Raw genomic sequence first — 22,653 nt, forward strand, 5'->3', positions numbered from 1 at the left:
CATATGGGAACTTGAGTACGGACATGATTTTAAGGTCCCTTTGTTTAAGTGCAAATAGGTCAATATGATAGGAGGTAGGATACAGGTAGACCCACAGTACGGAATGACAGCAGTGGATCTGAACAATCTTGGGTGCACTAACGAACCGTTCGTCCTAGCCAATGATGTGGCACAGGTTATCTATGTGAAGGACATGTCTACCAAACCGAGAAAAAGAAAAGATAAGGAAGTGAATACATCATACAATGAGCCAAAGCGCCACATAGTTCTATCAGGAAAAAGGGACATCTTGGGAGTGGAGGGCAAGACAGACATGTACAAAGATTATGAAAAGTTTCATGAAATTCCTCCCTTCAAAGTCAAGGCTGACCCAAGCATCCTGATAAATGATGAAGATTATCCATGGTTACGGCGCAATAAGGAAAGGACACAAGCGAAGAAAAAGTGAAGACTTTCTCCACAACTATTATGATGATACCATGCCAACTTTCATTTGAAATGCCTGTTGTAACAGATGAGTTTCTGTATGAAACCCTGATACTTCAAAAGAGATTGTCCGTTTTATACACGAAGTGTATCCAGTTTTTCGCATAACCCTCTCAACTTTTTAGCACATGCTATGTGGGTGAAATGATGATACCATGCCAACTTTCAAACTTTTCAGAGTTCATTTGAAATGCTTTTCAATTTCAAGGTCTTATAGCTCAAAAAAACCCAGTAAATGCTTTCATAAAACTCTAATAGCAAAAGGAATCAACTAAAAAGCTTTTGTAAACATCTAGTATTTTTTAAACTAAAATTATATAAAATTTATGCAACTAAAATTATCAAAGTATTTTCTGTTCAAAACATGAAAAGCAGAAAGAATTATCATAAAGAATTTTTTGTTAGAAACTTTAGTAGCAAAAAGAATTTTCATAAAGAATTTTTTTGATAGAAACTAAAATAAAAAAATATGTTTTTGAATATAATGATAAAACACAGTTATATTAAATAGCAGGAAAAAGAATCACTCAAAATATATTTTTATAGTGAAGTTATTCACAACCTAGTGATTCACACAAATTTCAAAGAATTAAAATTTAAACTATTCAAATTTGGAAAGTAATGGAGTAACAGAAAGTTTATAATTATTCTGAGTTAAAAGCAAAAAATATAAAAAAATAAAGCAAAAATCAAAAGAAAATAAATAATTCAAAAAAAACAATGGAAAAAAAATAAAAAATGCCACCTAATGGGCCGCACGGCCTGCATAGACTAGAAACCCATCTGTATATGGGCCAGGATGCAGGCCCACAGGCCCGATAGGCCCAACATGGTAGTGACAAGGGTAGGCAAGTAATGCCTGTATATTAGAGAGGAGCTCAGCACCTGAGCTGCAACGCAGCTTATAAACAGGTGCTGAGCTCTCTCAGCTAGCGAGGTGGGACTAAACTTCCCACCGCACCGCGCCAGCACAAGGCCTTTAGTCCCGGTTGGTGCCAGGAACCGAGACCAATGCACACCTTTGGTCCCGGTTGGTGGCACCAACCGGTACCAATGCCACCCCTTTAGTCCCGGTTGGTGCCACCAACCGGGACCAAAGCCCTCTGCTTCCTGCCCTTTTGGCTGCTGAAAAGAGGCCTTTGGTCCCAGTTGGTGACACCAACCGGGACTAAGGATGGCAATTTTACCCATGGGTACGGGTACCCACGGGTGCCATACCCGCATGGGCAGTGTATGGGCACAATTTTATACCCACGGGTAGTACCCATACCCTACCCATTAAGTCATGGGTAGGGCACGGGTATAACCTTTTACCCATGGATATATCCATACCCTACCCATTTATATTGACATGTGAACCTTACATGTGATTCACAATTGTACCTATGTTAATGTTATGTCATGAGCTTGTGAACATATGTTAAATTTTTTACCAATTGTTAATTTGATTTGAGATAATTATCATGTACTAATCTATCTGTTATTGAGTTGAGATCAATATTTTTTAGTCAAATGTGCTATAGATGAATGTAGAATTACGAATTACTTGTGTACTATTTGATCTACTCGTTGGGTACCCAATGGGTATGGGTACCCATCGGGTATGGGTATGGGTAAAGTTTCATACCCATGGGTATGGGTATGGGTAGAATATTATACCCATTGACTACACGGGTATGGGTATGGTATTGCTCTACCCGCCCCATACCCTACCCATTGCCATCCTTAACCGGGACTAAAGGGGGCATTGGTCCCGGTTGGTGCCACGAACCGGGACCAATGCTTCGCATATATAACTAGCACTTGTGGAAATTTTATTCAGTTCGTCTTCCCCGCCCCGACGACGCCGCCAGGCTGCCCCTCTGCGCCTCGCCGTCGCCGTTGTCGCCCTGCCTCCGACGCCGTCCCGCGCCGCCCCGACGCGCCGCCCCTCACCGTCTCCGTCGCCATCCCCGCCGGCCCCTGCCTCCTCGTCACCCGTCGCCGCGCCGCCCCTCACCGTCACCATCACCGTCGCCGTCGCCGCGCCGCCCCTCACCGTCGCTGTCGCCCGTCGTCGCGCCGCCCCTCACCCTCACCGTCGCCATCCCCGTGAGCTCATATATATGAGTTTTGCTAATTTAATTAGATGTGTAGTTAATTTAGATGTGTAGTTTAGATGTGTAGTTAATTGAATATTGTGTTAGATTTTTTTTCTGTTCATACAAATTTTTATGATTTTTTCTGTTGTAATTTTGTTAATTTTTTTCTGTTGTAATTTTGTTCATAGAATTTTTTTCTGTTGAATATTGTGTAGTTAATTGAATATTATGTTAGATTTTGTTCATAGAATTTTCTGTTGTAACTTTTTTCTGTTCATAGAATATTGAATATATATAAATTTTGCTAATTTTATGATTTTTTTTCTATTGTAATTTTGTTCATAGAATTTTAATGATTTTTTTGTTCATAGAATTTTCTTTGTCAATTTATGTATATATATGTTCATATTGTGTATGTATAGGAAAATTGTGTATGATCAAAGTCGTTTATATGTATATGTTCATATTTAGAAGAAAAAGCAGGAGAGGAAAAAGGAAATTAAGAAGAGAAAGTGTTTAATATAATTAGTTAGAAAAATAATAGAACTAGTTAAACTAGTTTATTTTTAGTAAGTACTACTTTATTTTATTTATAGTAAGTGCTTAGTATATCGTTGAACTAGTTGATTTAATAAAACTACTTTATTTTACTATAGAAGTAGTTTATTTTTAGTAAGTACTACTTTATTTATTTATAGTAAGTGCTCAGTAGTTGAACTAGTTGATTTAATAAAACTACTTTATTTTACTATATATAGAAGTAGTTTATTTTTAGCAAAAAAATTAATAGAACTAGTTTAATTTTTAGTTCAAGCAATTAATCCCGCATCGACGTCGACGATGCCTATCCCGCATCCTCGTCGTCGACTCGGCAGAGGAGGTCAGCTTGATCAGAGGGGCCATGTCCAGGACTGGGCTCCGCCGGGCTGGTATTGGGAGGTGCTACCTTCCGGGGGGCGTAGGTTGGTGAGGAGCCAGCCCGTTGTTGACCCGATCCTTGTTTGGTGGCGGTCGCGTGGGCCAGTGTTGGTGCCGAGGCTTCCGGACACCACGGAGGTGGTACATCACCGTGTCAGCAAGGAGGACGAGCACGTCCGTCGTTACATGGATGCGTTGGCGGGCAGGTTCGACAATACCTGGCAGGTTCTTCAGGGATCTCACAGGAGCTATGATCCTGTGATGGTTCCTTCTCTTTGGGTGTCCACCACCCGCGATGATACCCGTCAGCCGCTATGGTTCTAGCTGTATTCGCGATGCTATGTATGATAGTATTCGAGGAGTATTACTAGTGATAATATTCGATGATGTACGGACACAAGAGATGATGTACTTTTGCTTATAATTGAATGCATGCTAATTTGAATACTACTTTATTTTATGATTTGGTTTTGCTTATAGAATGCTCAAATTGGAAAAGTACTCCTACTTTGAATGCTAAAATTGGAGAGCACTATGCAGAAATCTAGGAGCCCCCTCCTTCATCCGCGCCGTCGTCCCCGTCACCGACCCCCCTACGACCTCGAGGTGAGACCAGCCAAATCTCCATGTCAATATATATGAATCCTATAATATGAGTCCTCGGGTTGACTTTAAGTCTGTCGAGTCTCCACCTAGAGGAATCAGTGAGGTGTTGGGGAACGTAGCAGCAATTCAAAATTTTCCTACGTGTCACCAAGATCTATCTATGGAGAAACTAGCAACGAGGGGAAGGAGAGTGCATTTACATACCCTTGTAGATCGCTAAGCAGAAGCATTCAAGAGAACAGGGTTGAAGGAGTCGTACTCGTCGTGATCCAAATCACCGAAGATCCTAGTGCCGAACGGACGGCACCTCCGTGTTTAACACACGTACAGCCCGGTGACGTCTTCCATGCCTTGATCCAGCAAGGAGAGAGGGAGAGGTTGGGAAAGACTCCATCCAGCAGCAGCACAACGGCATGGTGGTGATGGAGGAGCGTGGCAATCCAGTAGGGCTTCGCCAAGCACCGCGAGAGACAAGGAGAAAGAGAGGTAGGGCTGCGCCAGGGAGAGGTGGAAACTCTTATGTATGCAGCCCCAAATACCTCAACTATATATAGGGGAGAGGGAGGGGGCTGCGCCCCCTCTAGGGTTCCCACCCCAAGGGGTGCGGCAGCCCCTAGATCCCATCTAGGGTGTGGCTAAGGGGGGAAGAGGGGAAACTTGCCCCCCAAGCAAGGTGGGTGCGCCCCCTCCCCAAACCCTAGGCGCCTTGGGCCCTTGTGGGGGGGGGGCGCACCAGCCCACCTGGGGTTGGTCCCCTCCCATAATTGGCCCATGCAGCCCTCTGGGGCTGGTGGCCCCACTTTGTGGACCCCCGGGACCCTCCCGGTGGTCCCGGTACATTATCGATAACACCCGAAACTTTTCCGGTGACCAAAACAGGACTTCCCATATATAAATCTTTACCTCCGGACCATTCTGGAACTCTTCGTGACATCCGGGATCTCATCCGGGACTCCGAACAACATTTGGTAACCACGTATATTTATTCCCTATAACCCTAGCGTCATTGAACCTTAAGTGTGTAGACCCTACGGGTTCGGGAACCATGCAGACATGACCGAGACGTTCTCTGGTCAATAACCAACAGCGGGATCTGGATACCCATGTTGGATCCCACATGTTCCACGATGATCTCATCAGATGAACCACGATGTCAAGGACTCAATCAATCCTGTATACAATTCCCTTTGTCTAGCGGTATTGTACTTGCCCGAGATTCGATCGTCGGTATGCCGATACCTTGTTCAATCTCGTTACCGGCAAGTCTCTTTACTCGTTCCGTAACATATCATCCCGTGATCAACCCATTGGTCACATTGTGCACATTATGATGATGTCCTACTGAGTGGGCCCAGAGATACCTCTCCGTCAACCGGAGAGACAAATCCCAGTCTCGATTCGTGCCAACACAACAGACACTTTCGGAGATACCCGTAGTGCACCTTTATAGCCACCCAGTTACGTTATGACGTTTGGTACACCCAAAGCATTCCTACGGCATCCGGGAGTTGCACAATCTCATGGTCTAAGGAAATGATACTTGACATTAGAAAAGCTTTAGCATACAAACTACACATCTTTGTGCTAGGCTTAGGATTGGGTCTTCTCCATCACATCATTCTCCTAATGATGTGATCCCGTTATCAACGACATCCAATGTCCATGGTTAGGAAACTGTAACCATCTATTGATCAATGAGCTAGTCAATTAGAGGCTTACTAAGGACATGGTGTTGTCTATGTACCCACACATGTATCTGAGTTTCCTATCAATACAACTATAGCATGGATAATAAACGATTATCATGAACAACGAAATATAATAATAATAACTAATTTATTATTGCCTCTAGGGCATATTCCCAACAGTCTCCCACTTGCACTAGAGTCAATAATCTAGTCCACATCGCCATGTGATTAACACTGATAGGTCACATCGCCATGTGACCAACATCCAAAGAGTTTACTAGTGTCACTAAACTAGTTCACATCACCATGTGATTAAGACTCAATGAGTTCTGGGGTTTGATCATGTTTCGCTTGTGAGAGAGGTTTTAGTCAACGGGTCTGCAACATTCAGATCCGTATGCATTTCGCAAATCTCTAGGTCACATTGTAAATGCTGCTTCCACGCTCCATTTAGAGCTATTCCAAATGGTTGCTCCACTATACGTATCCGGTTTGCTACACAGAGTCATTCGGATAGGTGTTAAAGCTTGCATCGACGTAACCCTTTACGCCAAACTCTTTATCACCTCCATAATCGAGAAATATTTCCTTATTCCTGGATCATTCTTGTACCCGTTGACTGACTCATGGCAAGGCACACTTCTGGTGCGGTACACAACATAGCATACTATAGAGCCTACGTCTGAAGCATAGATGACGACCTTCGTCCTTTCTCTCTCTTCTGCCGTGGTCGAGCTTTAACTCTTAACTTCATACCTTACAACTCAGGCAAGAACTCCTTCTTTGATTGATCCATCTTGAACACCTTCAAGATCATGTCAAGGTTTGTGCTCATTTGAACGTACCATTTAGCGTTTTTGATCTATCCTCATAGATCTTGATGCTCAATGTTCAAGCAGCTTAACTCAGGTTTTCTATTGAAAAACACTTTTCAAATAACCCTATATGCTTTCCAGAAATTCTACATCATTTCGGATCAACAATATGTCATTCTTCCCCTAAAAAAACAATATGTCATTCACATATACTTATCAAAAATTCTATAGTGCTCCGACTCACTTCTTTGGAAATACAAGTTTCTCATAAACTTTGTATAAACCCAAAATCTTTGATCATCTCATCAAAGCGTACATTCCAACTCCGAGATGCTTACCCCAGTCCTTAGAAGGATTGTTGGAGCTTTGCATACTTGTTAGCGTCTTTCAGGATTTGTCAAAACCTTATGGTTGTATCACATACAACCTTTCCTCAAGAAAATTGTCAAGGAAACAATGTTCACTACAAGAAATATGTCAACTAGTGACCTTCTGTCAGTGACCCTGGAAGAATTGGTCATAGATCTATGACCATTTGAGACCAATTGGTCAAAAGCTGTTCGGGGGGCTCCAAACCCTAAACCCTTGTGACCATTTTGGTCAGAAAGGTCATAATTTCCTTACACGAAATGGTCACAAAGCAAACAGGGCCGGTCCGTTGCCTTATTTCTAGTTGGTAACGACCAATATAGATGGTCATAGCCTTGTAGATTGTGGTGGGTTGTGATGACTAGGCGCCATCTCATCAGTTTTGCCTATGTGTCATGTCCATGTGTTAGTTTTTGCCCTAGGTTGTGAAGCAACCTATATTTCTGTTATTCCAAAAATTCCCAAATAATTCTCATAAATTGTTTGGATCATATCTTCATCAAATATGTCAAAAACCTTCCTTGCCTAGTTCAAAAATAACTCAACAATATTCATTTTCCTATTCTGTTCAAAGCAGCAGTTTGTGAATGAAGAACCACTTTGGCATGTCCAAATAGTATCTATTTTCTACAGTGCTTTCCTATTCCCAAATAACCATCCTCCACCAAATGCCAGCTCAATCCATTCATTATTTTGAGCCAAGCTTCAACATTTGTAGTTATGTCCAGTGTGGTAGTTTGCAAAGCAAGTACCACCTAGGCTCCTCCTTTTGAGATGAAAATTTGTGAAGACGGTCTTCTTAGTAACTGATCATCCTCAGCCAAAACGCATGCCCATTAGCCATGTACATTTCCCGTACCGCTAATCAAACACTTGGCTGCTAATTCATGTTTGAGCATCGACCGGTCTCCTCGTGAGAATGTTATGTTGTAATTTTCTTCCTAGCACCTACCTGGGGAGTGCCCAACCCACTAGACATGCCTAGGCTGCGCAGAACACATGGCAATGCCACGGTCGCGCGGTGACCACGCGGCGGGCATGCGAGTTTACGCGCTCTAGAGTTGGGGGCCTCGGCCACGGCCCAAACCTCGATGTATCGCCACCAAACCATGTATTTATGATTAAATAGGTACTTATGTAACTATAAATTATTTTTGGAAAAAATAAATAGTAAACTATGAGGCAACTGCAGTTCAAATTTGACCCGCTTCCAGCTGAATCGGTGGGAATTTGTCTTTTTCACCAGAGGTGGATCAAAACTTTTGACACCCAACCATTTGGTCAATTGTGCATTAAGTATGTCCTAGTATTTTATAAAATTGATTTGGTCCAATTTTGCAACAAATATATGGTAGGTCCTTCACAAAAAAATTCATTTTGGGCACTCGGAAAATGGAAAATGAATTTTCCGTGCAATGAAAATGAAAACTCCCTTAGGCAACATTGTTTGGAATTGCAAGATGCACCCTTTTGCACAATATGAGATCATTTGAACAAACTATGCCATGAATGCGGCCATAAGATTGATCATTTGGCTTGATAGCCATGAATCTTCACACTTGATAGCTCATTTCTGAGAACACTTTTTTAAAATAATTACCGTATTACAAATTTTTTTTTCTGGAAACTTGGTCACATATAGTGACACAATGCGGAGGTTTTCCATTTTTTTTGATTTTTTTTGAATTTTGTATGCCCGTTTCAAAATGCGGTCAAAACGGCGGGAATGACCGTTCCTAGCTAGTGGTTGAATCTTGGAATTTTTTTGGTGTTTCTCCGATTAAATAGATACTTATGTACCTAGAAATAATTTTTAGAAAAAATAAATAGCAAACTACGAGGCAGCTACAGTTCAAATTTGACCCGCTTCCAACTAAATCGGCAGGAATTTGTCTTTTTCACCAGAGGTGGATCAAAACTTTTGACACCCAACATTTGGTCAATTATGCATTAAATATGTCCTAGTATTTTAGAAAAATGATTTGGTCCAATTTTACAACAATTATTTGGGAGGTGCTTCACAAAAAAACCTCCTTTCGGGCACTCGGAAAATGGAAAATGAATTTTTTGTGCAATGAAAATGAAAACTCCCTTAGGCAACATTTTTTGGAATTCCAAGATGCACCCTTGTGCACAATATGTGATCATTTGAACAAACTATGCCATGAATGTGGCCATAAGATTGATCATTTGGCTTGAAAGCCATGAATCTTCACACTTGATAGCTAATTTCTGAGAACATTTTTTTAAAATAATTACCGTATTACAAGTTTATTATTTTTTCTGGAAACTTGGTCATATATAGTGACACAATGCGAAGGTTTTCCATTTTGTTGATTTTTTTTTAATTTTTTATGCCCGTTTCAAAATGCGGTCATAACGGCGGGAATGACCGTTCCTAGCTAGTGGTTGAATCTTGAAAAACTTTTGGTGTTTCTCTAATGAAATAGCTACTTTTGTACCTAAAAATGTTTTTTGGAAAAAATCACGAGCAGACTATGAGGGGGTTGCAGTTCAAATTTAACCCGCTTCCTACTGAATCAACAAGAATTTTTTTAAATGACAAAAAATAGCTAGAAGGATCGAAAATGCATACAAATTGGTTATCACCCATAAAATGTGGTCTAAATTACGTGAAAATTTTAGTGATGCCATTTTGCAAAGTAGTTTTGGCGGCTGCTTCAGAAAATACCCTGTTTTTAGGTCTAAGAAATAATTTTAAATACCTCATATTTCGAACCAATCAGGAGGCAGCCCACGGATCACCCCCCACTGTACTCGATCTGAGCCGTCCGCACCCTCCCGCAGTCCCTCAATCTAGCACCTCTCCCTCGTTCCCTCAGTCACGGGCACACCCTTCCCCCTCAGTCCCTCGATCCAGATCCAGATCCAGATCCAATTCCGCCGCCTCCTTCGTCGATCGCCGTCGCCGACCCCCGAGCCCCAACCCTCCGCTCCCTCTTCTCCCATGGCCTCACCTCCTACCCGGACCCTCCCCTCGAGGCCGTCTGGTTCTTCTCCGTGCTCCCCGTGGCTAGGGTTTCGGGGGCGGCGCTCACCACTTCAACACCGCCGGCGAACACAACCACAACCACGGCCTCCACCTCCACTTCCTAGACGGAGATCCACTCGATTCCTCCCCTTTCCCCGATTCCTCTCCAATCCCGCTGGCTGGAGATCCACTCGAGCTCCCCCGTGATTCATCTCCAATCCCACCGCCGTCCCCGGCTCCTCACCACAAGCTCCAGCAAGCCCGCCCTCCCCGCGCCCCTCGGCAGCGGCCGCCGCGCCCTGCGGCTCGCGAGGCGACGAGCTCCGCAGCGCCTCCGACGACCGCGCCCGGAGGCCGCTGCCGTCCTCCCCGACAATGCTGCTGCCGTCCTGGCGGCGTGCCTAGGCCCCGCGACGGCGGACCAGCCCGGGTGGGTGCCCCTCATCCCCACTTGTTTTCCCCCTCCGATCCGATTGATCCGCAGGAGGCTGTAGCTGACCCCCTCTCTCACCTCGCCTTATGGATGCAGATCCGTCAAGGGATACACCATCGCCGGTTGGGGAGCAGGATCTGGCGCTGGGGTTCAAGGTCAACACCAAGGGCACTGCTGCTGCACGCCTTCATCAGCGTCAACACCTTCTTCAGTGAGACTGGTGCTGGGAAGCATGTCCCTCGTGCTGTTTTCGTTGATCTTGAGCTCACTGTGATTGATGAGGTGAGGACTGGCACTTCTTCAGTGAGACTGGTGCTGGGAAGCATGTACTACTTGTTGCAGCTTTACCCTTCTATGTTTACCGAGCTCGATAAGGCATTAAGTGTCTTTAAGATTGTTGTTAGGACAATACTGCAATTCAGGTTGTGAGCATATCACTTATTCCTGAGCAGAATGGTAGTATTTGCTTTAAGCAGAGTAGAAAAATGTTCAGTGTTAATTTGTTGTGTATATACGAGTAGCTCAAAACTTGTTGCCAAAAATAGAATAACTCATGTCTTGCTTGAACTAGACAAGGAAGACCCATTGATCTTTCCTTGAGATAGATTGTCTTTGTCACGTAAGGACTATAGAAAATTTGAATTAAGACATGGCAAAGCTACAGGATATAGAGTACTGTTTTATTTGGTCTAAAATAAATACACGAACAAACTTTTTCACATATGTAATTTGTATGTTCCGCCTCATAAACCATTTATGTTTCATAGAATGGATGGTCCATCATGTGGAAGCATCACGCGGCATTGTAGTCATCGATGAAGGACTTATGTTGGTGTCCAATGAATCGACAATATGAAAAATTAATCTATTTTGCAGCTGGTTATTGATTGCTGGTTAGAGAGGAACGACTACAATGGTTGTCTACAAGATGTTTTTAGTTCATATTTCCTGGTTGCTGGATTCAAACCTGTGCAACAACATAAGTTTGATGTGCTCTATGATCATGTATGCAGGACGAGCAGTACCCGGGGAAGATGAAGCAACCGCACCTGGACAACATCCAGTTCCAGAAGTAGGTGCAGCTGCAGGTGATCAGACGTCGATCTGTTGGGAACGGAAGGGAGCTGTTCCATGCACCGAATCTGATTTTGAGCCATGGCCGCCATGGACAACACTCAGGATATATATGCCTTTCTTATCATATAATATATTGTTTGTTTCCCCTGCTGAAATAGTGTGCCTACCAGTATTATGTGTTGGCTTAGTTCCATTTTGTGTTGCTTCATCCTGGCGGTTGTCGTGCTCCTAGTGTCCTTGTAAGACAAGTTTACATATCCTTTGTAAGAATGTTATTACATATACCTATTGAGCTTGCGCGTTGTTTGTTATACACCAAAATTGCTTTACATATCCATTCTGGATGGTCGTCACATAGGACTGCATGAGCTCTATTGAACCTGATTTCTACTTGTACAAGTTATGCCACATCGGAAGATTGCCTTTTGCATTTATGCTTGCTATAAGTGTACTCATGTTATGTCCTTATGTCTGATGCATGTATCATGTGACACACACATTAGTAAACCTGAATTAACTTTGACATAGTTTCTCTGTTACAGTAGATGGCAAGATGAATAGCTAGTGTCTGTTTAATTCAATCATGCACCTGGTAGTTTAATAGGAACTATTGATTGAATATGAATGTTATTCCTTATACTCAAATGCAACTTCGATCTGCTATAACTTTAAATGATGGTTTTGAAACCTTGTCATGTATGTGAAACATTCCATGCTCGTTTGCTGCTAAGTTTGTCATATGTGCTAGTTCAATTCCCAATTTTGATGAATAGCCATATTCTAGATAAGTAGAATGATATGGTTAAAAATAATAATAAGTAGAATGATAATATACTGGTGTATCTTTAGTTTTTAGTTTAAAAGTACTCTGTAATGTTTCTTCTATCAGTGACATACCTCTTCTTCTCTTTTGAATGCTCAGATCTTTTGCATCAGCCTCTAAGGGAGAAGCGGGACTTGGAGAAGAAATCTTTACATTAAGCAGATTACATGTTTGGTTGCTGTGAAGTACCAGATAGGCTAGTTCTATTTTTTTCATGATCCTGGAGTATTTCTGATTCACCTTTTGTAAAAACTTAGTTAGCCCGCAGTTAGTCAGTAGTAGCTCAGCCAGCCAGCCAGCCTCAAATAGTATTGCTGGAATGAATGGTTGTAATATAATAACATTGCACGCTGCTTTGAAATTGTATCAGAACTGGGCTAGGCCCAAGATAGCTTGTGGTGTGATGTGTTGTAATGTCAATGGCATAATAATTTTTTTTGGATTGGATCAATTTTTACGGAACTGGGCTAGGCCCAAGTTATATTGGACAGTTATTTTTGAAGGAAAACATGAGAGGCCCAGCAAAGAAATGGCCCAGAAAAATACATGATCAAAAAGAAAACCTGCTGTTAAAAGGGCCATGCAAAGAAATCAAAGGCTGAATTGTTGGGCCAGACCCATGTAGCTAATAAAAGCACAGGAAAAAAATACATTAAAAAGGCCGAATTGTTGGGCTAGGCCCATGTAAAAAACCGAATTGGACCGGGCTGAATCTTGTGCCACATCAGCTTGCCACGCTGGATGCCTACGTGGCCTGGGGAGGTTGCTAGTGACTAAAACGCCACAGTGGACATATTTTGGTCATAAACGTCCATGACCATTCCAGAAGAAAGGTCGCTATAGTCAGTTTACGACTGCCAGCTTTTGACCTTCTGTTTTTGGTCACAAAAAGGTCGCAAATGAAAAACCATGACCTTTCAGTGACCAATAGTGGTGGTCACAAGTTGACATATTTCTTGTAGTGGTTTAGACATCCTACCTGCAAGATTTCATAAATAATGCAGTAATTACTAATATAATTCCAACAGACTCTTAGCATCGCTATGAATGAGAAAGTCTCATCGCAGTCAACTTCCTTGAACTTGTCGGAAAACATCTTAAGGACAAGTCGAGCTTTCTTAATGGTGATACTTACCATCATTGTCCGTCTTTCTTGTAAAATCCATCTGTACCCAACAGCCTTACGACCATCAAGTAGTTCTTCCAAAGTCTACACTTTGTATTCATACATGGATCCTCTCTCGGATTTTATGGCCTCTCGCCATTTGTCGAAATCCGGGCCCACCATTGCTTCTCCATAGCTCATAGGTTCATTGTTGTCTAGCAACATGACCTCTAAGACAGGATTGCGTACCATTCTGAAGTAGTACGCGTCCTTGTCGACCTACGAGGTTCGGTAGTGACTTGATCCGAACCATCATGATCACTATCATCATCTTCCACTTCAATTGGCGTAGGTGCCACATGAACAACTTCATGTGCCCTGCTACACACTGGTTGAAGTGATGGTTCAATAACCTCATCAAGTCTCCACCATCCTCCCACTCAATTCTTTCAAGAGAAACTTTTCCTCAAGAAAAGACCCGTTTCTAGAAACAATTAATTTTGCTTCCGGATCTGAGATAGGAGGTATACCCAACCATTTTGGGTATCCTATGAAGATGTATTTATCCGTTTTGGGTTCGAGCTTATCACGATGAAACTTTTCACATAAGCGTCGCAGCCCCAAACTTTTAAGAAACGACAACTTAGGTTTCTCCAAACCATAGTTCAAATGGTGTCGTCTCAACGGAATTACGTGGTGCCCTATTAAAGTGAGTGTGGTTGTCTCTAATGCCTAACCCATGAACGATAGTGGTAATTCGATAAGAGACATCATGGTACGCACCATATCCAATAGGGTGCAACTATGATGTTCGGACACACCATCACACTATGGTATTCCAGGCGGTATTAATTGTGAAACAATTTTCACAATTGCTTAATTGCGTGCCAAAGCTCGTAACTCAGATAATCATCTCTATGATCATATCATATACATTTTATCCTCTTGTCACGATGATCACCAACTTCACTCTGAAATTACTTGAGCCATTCAATAATTCAGACTTGTGTTTCATCAAGTAAATATACTCAGTATCTACTCAAATCATCCGTGAAGTAAGAACATAACGATATCCACTGCGTGCCTTGGCACTCATTGGACAGCACACATCAAAATGTATTACTTCCAACAAGTTGCTTTCTTGTTCCATTTCACTGAAAACGAGGCCTTTTAGTCATCTTGCCCATGTGGTATGATTTGCATGACTCAAGTAATTCAAAATCAAGTGAGTCCAAACGATCCATCTGCATGGAGTTTCTTCATGCGTACATACCAACAGACATGTTTCGCATGTCTCAAACTTTTCAAAATGAGTGAGTCCAAAGATCCATCAACATGGAGCTTCTTCATGCATTTTATACCAATATGACTTACATAGCAGTGCCACGAGTAAGTGGTACTATCATTACTATCTTATATCTTTTGGCATGAAAATGTGTATCACTACGATCGAGATTCAATAATTCTTTTAGGTGCAAGACCATTGAAGGTATTATTCAAAAATTAGAGTAACCATTATTCTCCTTAAATGAATAACCGTATTGCGATAGACATAATCCAATCATGTCTATGCTCAACGCAAACACCAAATAACAATTATTTAGGTTTTACGCCAATCTCGATGGTAGAGGGAGCGTGCGATGCTTGATCACATCAACCTTGGAAACTCTTCCAACACATATAGTCAGCTCACTTTTAGCTAGTCTCCGTTTATTCCGTAGATTTTATTTCGAGTTACTAACACTTAGCAACTGAACTGGTATCTAATACCCTGGTGCTACTAGGAGTACTAGTAAAATACACATTAACATAATGTATATCCAATATACTTCTATCGACCTTGCCAGCCTTCTCATCTACCAAGTATATAGGGTAATTGTGCTCTAGTGGTTGTTCCCCTTATTATAGAAGCACTTAGTCTCGGGTTTGGGTTCAACCTTGGGTTTCTTCACTGGAGCAGCAACTGATTTGTCGTTTCATGAAGTACCCCTTCTTGCCCTTGTCCTTCTTGAAACTAGTGGTTTCACTAACCATCAACAATTGATGCCCCTTCTTGATTTCTACATTCGTGGTGTCGAAGATTGCGAATAGCTCAAGGATCATCATATCTATCCCTGTTATGTTATAGTTCATCACGAAGCTCTAGTATCTTGGTGGCAATGTCTTTGGAGAAACATGACTATCTCATCTGGAAGATTAACTCCCACTTGATTCAAGTGATTGTTGTACCCAGACAATCTGAGTATAAGCTCAACGATTGAGATCTTCTCCCTTAGTTTGTAGGCTAGAAAACTCGTCGGAGGTCTCATACCTCTTGACGTGGGCACGAGCCTGAAATCCCAATTTCAGCCCTCAGAACATCTCATATGTTCCGCGACGTTTCAAAAACGTCTTTGGTGCCTCAATTCTAAACCGTTTAACATTACCGAACTATCACGTAGTCATCAAAACATGTGTGTCAGATGTTCGCAACATCCACAGACCACGTTCGAGGTCCAGCACACCGAGCGGTGCATTAAGGACATAAGCCTTCTACTGCCCGCATAATTGATACTGTCAACTTTCAACTATATTTTCTCTAGGAACATATCTAAAACAGTAGAACTAAAGCACGAGCTATGACATAATTTGCAAAAGGATTTTGACTATGTTCAGGATAATTAAGTTCATCTAATGAACTCCCACTCAGATAGACATCCCTCTAGTCATCTAAGTGATTACATGATCCGAGTCAACTAGGCTGTGTCCGATCATCACGAGAGACGGACTAGTCATCATCGGTGAACATCTTCATGTTGATCGTATCTACCATACGACTCATGCTCGACCTTTCGGTCTCTTGTGTTCCGAGGCCATGTCTGTACATGCTAGGCTCGTCAAGTCAACCTAAGTGTTTCGCGTGTGTAAATCTGGCTTACCCCGTTGTATGTGAACGTTAGAATCTATCACACCCGATCATCACGTGGTGCTTCGAAACGACGAACTTTCGCAATGGTGCACAGTTAGGGGGAACACTTTCTTGAAATTTTAATGAGGGATCATCTTATTTACTACCGTCGTTCTAAGCAAATAAGATGCATAAACATGATAAACATCACATGCAATCAAAAAAGTGACATGATATGGCCAATATCATTTTGCTCCTTTTGATCTCCATCTTCGGGGCTCCACGATCATCATCGTCACCGGCATGACACCATGATCTCCATCATCATGATCTCCATCATCGTGTCTTCATGAAGTTGTCTCGCCAACTATTACTTCTACTACTATGGCTAACGGTAATTACATGGCGTTGTTGAATGACACGCAGGTCATACAATAAATTAAGACAACTCCTATGGCTCCTGCCGGTTGTCATACTCATCGACATGCAAGTCGTGATTCCTATTACAAGAACATGATCAATCTCATACATCACATATCATTCATCACATTCTTTTGGCCATATCACATCACATAGCATACCCTGCAAAAACAAGTTAGACGTCCTCTAATTGTTGTTTGCATATTTACGTGGCTGCTATGGGTTTCTAGCAAGAACGTTTCTTACCTACGCAAAACCACAACGTGATATGCCAATTGCTATTTACCCTTCATAAGGACCCTTTTCATCGAATCCGATCTGACTAAAGTGGGAGAGACTGGCACCCGCTAGCCACCTTATGCAACAAGTGCATGTCAGTCGGTGGAACCTGTCTCACGTAAGTGAACGTGTAAGGTCGGTCCGAGCCGCTTCATCCCACAATACCGTCGAAACAAGATTGGACTAGTAACGGTAAGCATATTGAACAAAATCAATGCCCACAACTACTTTGTGTTCTACTCGTGCATAGAAACTACCAATAGACCTAGCTCATGATGCCACTGTTGGGGAACGTAGCAGAAATTCAAAATTTTCCTACGTGTCACCAAGATCTATCTATGGAGAAACTAGCAACAAGGGGAAGGAGAGTGCATCTACATACCCTTGTAGATCGCTAAGTGGAAGCGTTCAAGAGAACGGGGTTGAAGGAGTCGTACTCGTCGTGATCCAAATCACCGGAGATCCTAGTGCCGAACGGACGGCACCTCCGCGTTCAACACACGTACATCCCGGTGACATCTCCCATGCCTTGATCCAGCAAGGAGAGAGGGAGAGGTTGGGGAAGACTCCATCCAGCAGCAGCACAACGGCGTGGTGGTGATGGAGGAGCGTGGCAATCCAGCAGGGCTTCGCCAAGCACCGCGAGAGACAAGGAGAAAGAGAGGTAGGGCTGCGCCAGGGAGAGGTGGAAACTCTTATGTATGCAGCCCCAAATACCTCAACTATATATAGGGGAGAGGGAGGGGGCTGCGTCCCCTCTAGGGTTCCCACCCCAAGGGGTGCGGCAGCCCCTAGATCCCATCTAGGGTGCGGCCAAGGGGGGGAAGAGGGGAAACTTGCCCCCCAAGCAAGGTGGGTGCGCCCCCTCCCCAAACCCTAGGCGCCTTGGGCCCTTGTGGGGGGGGGGGCGCACCAACCCACCTGGGGCTGGTCCCCTCCCACACTTGGCCCATGCAGCCCTCTGGGGCCGGTGGCCCCACTTGGTGGACCCCCGGGACCCTCCCGGTGGTCCCTGTACATTACCGATAACACCCGAAACTTTTCCGGTGACCAAAACAGGACTTCCCATATATAAATCTTTACCTCCGGACCATTCTGGAACTCCTCGTGACGTCCGGGATCTCATCCGGGACTCCGAACAACATTCGGTAACCACGTATATCTATTCCCTATAACCCTAGCGTCATCGAACCTTAAGTGTGTAGATCCTGCGGGTTCGGGAACCATGCAGACATGACCGAGACGTTCTCTGGTCAATAACCAACAGCGGGATCTGGATACCCATGTTGGATCCCACATGTTCCACGATGATCTCATCGGATGAACTACGATGTCAAGGACTCAATCAATCCCGTATACAATTCCCTTTGTCTAGCGGTATTGTACTTGCCCGAGATTCGATCGTCGGTATGCCGATTCCTTGTTCAATCTCGTTACCGGCAAGTCTCTTTACTCGTTCCGTAACACATCATCCCGTGATCAACCCCTTGGTCACATTGTGCACATTATGATGATGTCCTACCGAGTGGGCCCAGAGATACCTCTCCGTCAACCGGAGTGACAAATCTCAGTCTCGATTCGTGCCAACCCAACAGACACTTTCGGAGATACCCGTAGTGCACCTTTATAGCCACCCAGTTACGTTGTGACGTTTGGTACACTCAAAGCATTCCTACGGCATCCGGGAGTTGCACAATCTCATGGTCTAAGGAAATGATACTTGACATTAGAAAAGCTTTAGCATACGAACTACACGATCTTTGTGCTAGGCTTAGGATTGGGTCTTGTCCATCACATCATTCTCCTAATGATGTGATCCCGTTATCAACGACATCCAATATCCATGGTCAGGAAACCGTAACCATCTATTGATCAATGAGCTAGTCAATTAGAGGCTTACTAGGGACATGGTGTTGTCTATGTACCCACACATGTATCTGAGTTTTCTATCAATACAATTATAGCATGGATAATAAACGATTATCATGAACAAGGAAATATAATAATAATAACTAACTTATTATTGCCTCTAGGGCATATTTCCAACATGAGGGAGAGTCTCCAACCATATATATATATATATATATATATATATATATATATATATATATATATATATATATATATATATATATATATATGTATGTATGTATGTATGTATGTATATATATATATATGAGAGGACGAAGAATCCCGACTGTTGTCATGGGGTAGCTTCTCCTTCATTCCTGTGTGCTGGACAATTTGGTGTAATGCACTCGGGAATGAAAGGAGGAGCTACCATCACCGACGGTTGAATATGTACCACATGAGAGCTGAGAGTTTTTAGTACATATATTTAATTGTACAAGTTTAATATTTGAATTATGAACATAGGAAATGTCGTACTCGGATGACGAAAACCGCCCGGGGGAGTGCGACTGGTGCCACGACGATCGAGGTATGTGCGACAGGTTCCTTGAGCTGGACGAAGATCGGCGCTTCAACATTAAGCTCGAGGAGACCTTCGATGTTGAAACGGTACGCAACGACGACTATAGTTTTTTTCGTAATTAAGCACGACTTCAACTATTTTAACGTGTACTTTTCATCTTTTCCAATTCGACTAGCTTATCCCATGCTATGCAAGACGCTATGTCTTGAAGAGGATGGGTTTTAAAGACCATGAAAGTATTGAAACAAAGAAAATTCACCTAAGGACCCATCATGGTGTGGATTTTGAAGTAAAGTTGTATAATTCTGAGAGTGTAACCCATTTTGGTTGCAAAAATTGGGAAACACTTTGCAAGATGTATGGTTTTGATGAGGGTATGCTTGTCACCATGGATCTTGGTGATCCTGAAATCGAGCAAGACAATATGGACATTTGGGACCTTGTTGATACAGTTCCAATTCTTCCCCTATGTGAGCTTATCAAGCATAGTTATTAAGTAATTTATATTGTTTATTTCAAAATAGTTGACAGCTTATTTCCATTGACAGCTTACTTTCATTCTTCAAAGAATGTGCGGAAGATGGTAGACAAAATCCACTACACCGATGGCTCCGAATTAACTTATAAGGAGAAGAATCATCTGATCGCATTTTGTAATGATCTTGAGAATTACAATATCTACAATCAAACTCCTCAACATTATGGTCAATACGTGCCACTAGTGCACGTGTTGAACTACGGTAACTACCATGGAGATACCCTGGTAAGATTTTTTACTATTACGACATCCGTGCATCTTTTGCATACTTCTAAAACTAGCACATCATTGCTAACTACGAAGTTATTACTATGTTTTTCAACAGATAATCTCGAATGATTGTGTGCCTCATCTGATGTATACGCACGGTTGCCTTGATATTTTGAACATACAACCAGGTCGTCCTACGAATCTCAACTGTCCATACCAGATTTCTAAAAGAAGTGGAGACATGACAATCAAAGAATGGAAAAATGTATGGACAATCGTAAGGAGGTTCTTGGAAGCAAAAGGAAGCGAAGCGTAAGAATTGAAGACAGGATGATCTCCATTCTCCATAATGGAGAGTCAGGGTCTATATTGTTTTATGCTATTTTACCTTAAAGAGGGTATTTATACCTCATAAAGATGATCATGTTCTAATAACAATTAAGTAGGGTTGGTTCGATGACTATGAGGATGATGATCGTATGACTTGTTATTAATAATGAGTAGAAGTTGTATGATGATGATTAATTAGTAGAACTTGTTATTATATATGATGATGCATGATGCGAGCGGGTGAAATGAACATGGATTGGATTGAAGTGAAGCCAACATGCATGTGGTGCATGTCGAAAGTAGTACAATCCAAACTTGATCAAGTTAGGATTAGTATTAATTACTTTCGACATGCACCACATGTTGCCTTCACTTCAATCTAAGCCATGTTAACGTTAGGCATAGCAGTAGCGTTGGTAAACCAAGCACGGAGATATATAAAAGAGGACACTTCTCTCTATTAGCTAGCTAATAACAACCTAAATTAACCCCCAAAACCCCTAACAACCAGCCCTTTCAAAAAAACCCTCAGCTCCAGCCATCTGCTGACGCGTGGATGCCTATTGGTCCCGATTGGTGTCACCAACCGGGACCAAAGGCCCACCTGCCTGGGCTGGCCGCAGCGGCCACGTGGAGGCTCATCTGTCCCGGTTCGTGTAAGAACCGGGACTAAAGGCCAAGGGCATTAGTAACGACCTATTAGTCCCGGTTCAAGAACCGGGACTAAAGGCCCTTACGAACCGGGACGAAAGGCCCTTTTTCTACTAGTGCTGGTAGAAGGCTGGTCCCAGCCCATCTGGCGCATGAACGCTCATCTAGTCCAAGAACGCCACAGCTAGTCTGACCTCAGCATGGCTGAAAGGAGTCACCAGCGATGGTCCATCCACCCCTACTAGTAGAAAAACGACTTTTAGTACCGGTTCGTAAGGACCTTTAGTACCGGTTCTAGAACCGGCACTAAAGAGTGGGGACTAAAGCCCCCCCCCCCTTTAGTACCGGTTCAACACGAACCGGGACCAAAGGCCCACCACGTGGCACGAGGCGCGCCGTGGTCTGGGGACCTTTAGTCCCGGTTGGTAAGGATTTTCTTTATTTTTATTTTTGAAATAAAGCAAAAACAGCCCGCCTACTGGGCCGGCACGGCCTGCATACGACTAGAAATCCAATCTCTAGTTGGGCCAGGATGTAGGCCCGTACGGCCCAGTAGGCCCCACAGGGCAGAAGACTTGCAATAGGCCCACAAAGGCCTGGTTAGAGAGGAGCTCGACACGGTAGCCGCGGCGGGGCTTATAAACCGGTGCGAGCTCCTCTCAACTAGCGAGGTGGGACTAAACATTGTGCACCGCGGGTGGCAGCGCACCACCTTTAGTACCGGTTGGTGACTCCAACCGGTACTAAAGGGGGGTCTTTAGTACCGGTTGGAGCCACCAACCTGTACTAAAGACCACCACCTTTAGTACCGATTGGTGGCTCCAACCGGTACTAAAGACCCCCCCCCCCTTTAGTACCGGTTGGAGCCACCAACCCGTACTAAAGGCCACCACCTCTTTAGTACTGGTTCGTGGCACGAATTAGTACTAAAGGTTCGCCACGAACCGGTACTAATGAGCGCCGCCCGCCTGGCCGTTGGAACCGGCACTAATGATCACATTAGTGCCGGTTCAATTGCAAACCGGGACTAATGAGTTTCACATTAGACCCTTTTTCTACTAGTGCCCTGAACCTGGGCATAGAGGGGGCCAGATCGAATCGCCCTATGGGCTTGGCGCTGCGGTCAGGAGGCCAGAGTAGAAGCCCAAGAGGGCCTCGGCCTTATTTACATGTGCCATGATGTTAACGCCATCGACGTCCAAGTGGTGAATGGAGTTCCTGCGACGACGTTGGGCGGCCTGGGCATGGAAGAACTGAGTGTTCTCATCGCCCGACACTTCCCCATCTGCTTCCAGTACGCTGCCTGACGCTTGACATGCATGGCCAGGCATGGCAAGCGTCAGCACGGAACATGACCTCATCTCCACATAAGAGATGGATCTCTTCCAAGAAATCCATAGGTGGGGATAGTGGGAGGGGAGGAAGAGGGGTCTGAGGGCCAAGCATTCTCGAAAAAATATCGAGCCGACTACGGGATTTTTGTGGAGGCGGACACAATGATGGGGAAGTGT

This window comes from Triticum dicoccoides, chromosome 3B (assembly GCF_002162155.2).
Source record: "Triticum dicoccoides isolate Atlit2015 ecotype Zavitan chromosome 3B, WEW_v2.0, whole genome shotgun sequence".
In the NCBI taxonomy this organism is placed as follows: Eukaryota; Viridiplantae; Streptophyta; class Magnoliopsida; order Poales; family Poaceae; genus Triticum; species Triticum dicoccoides.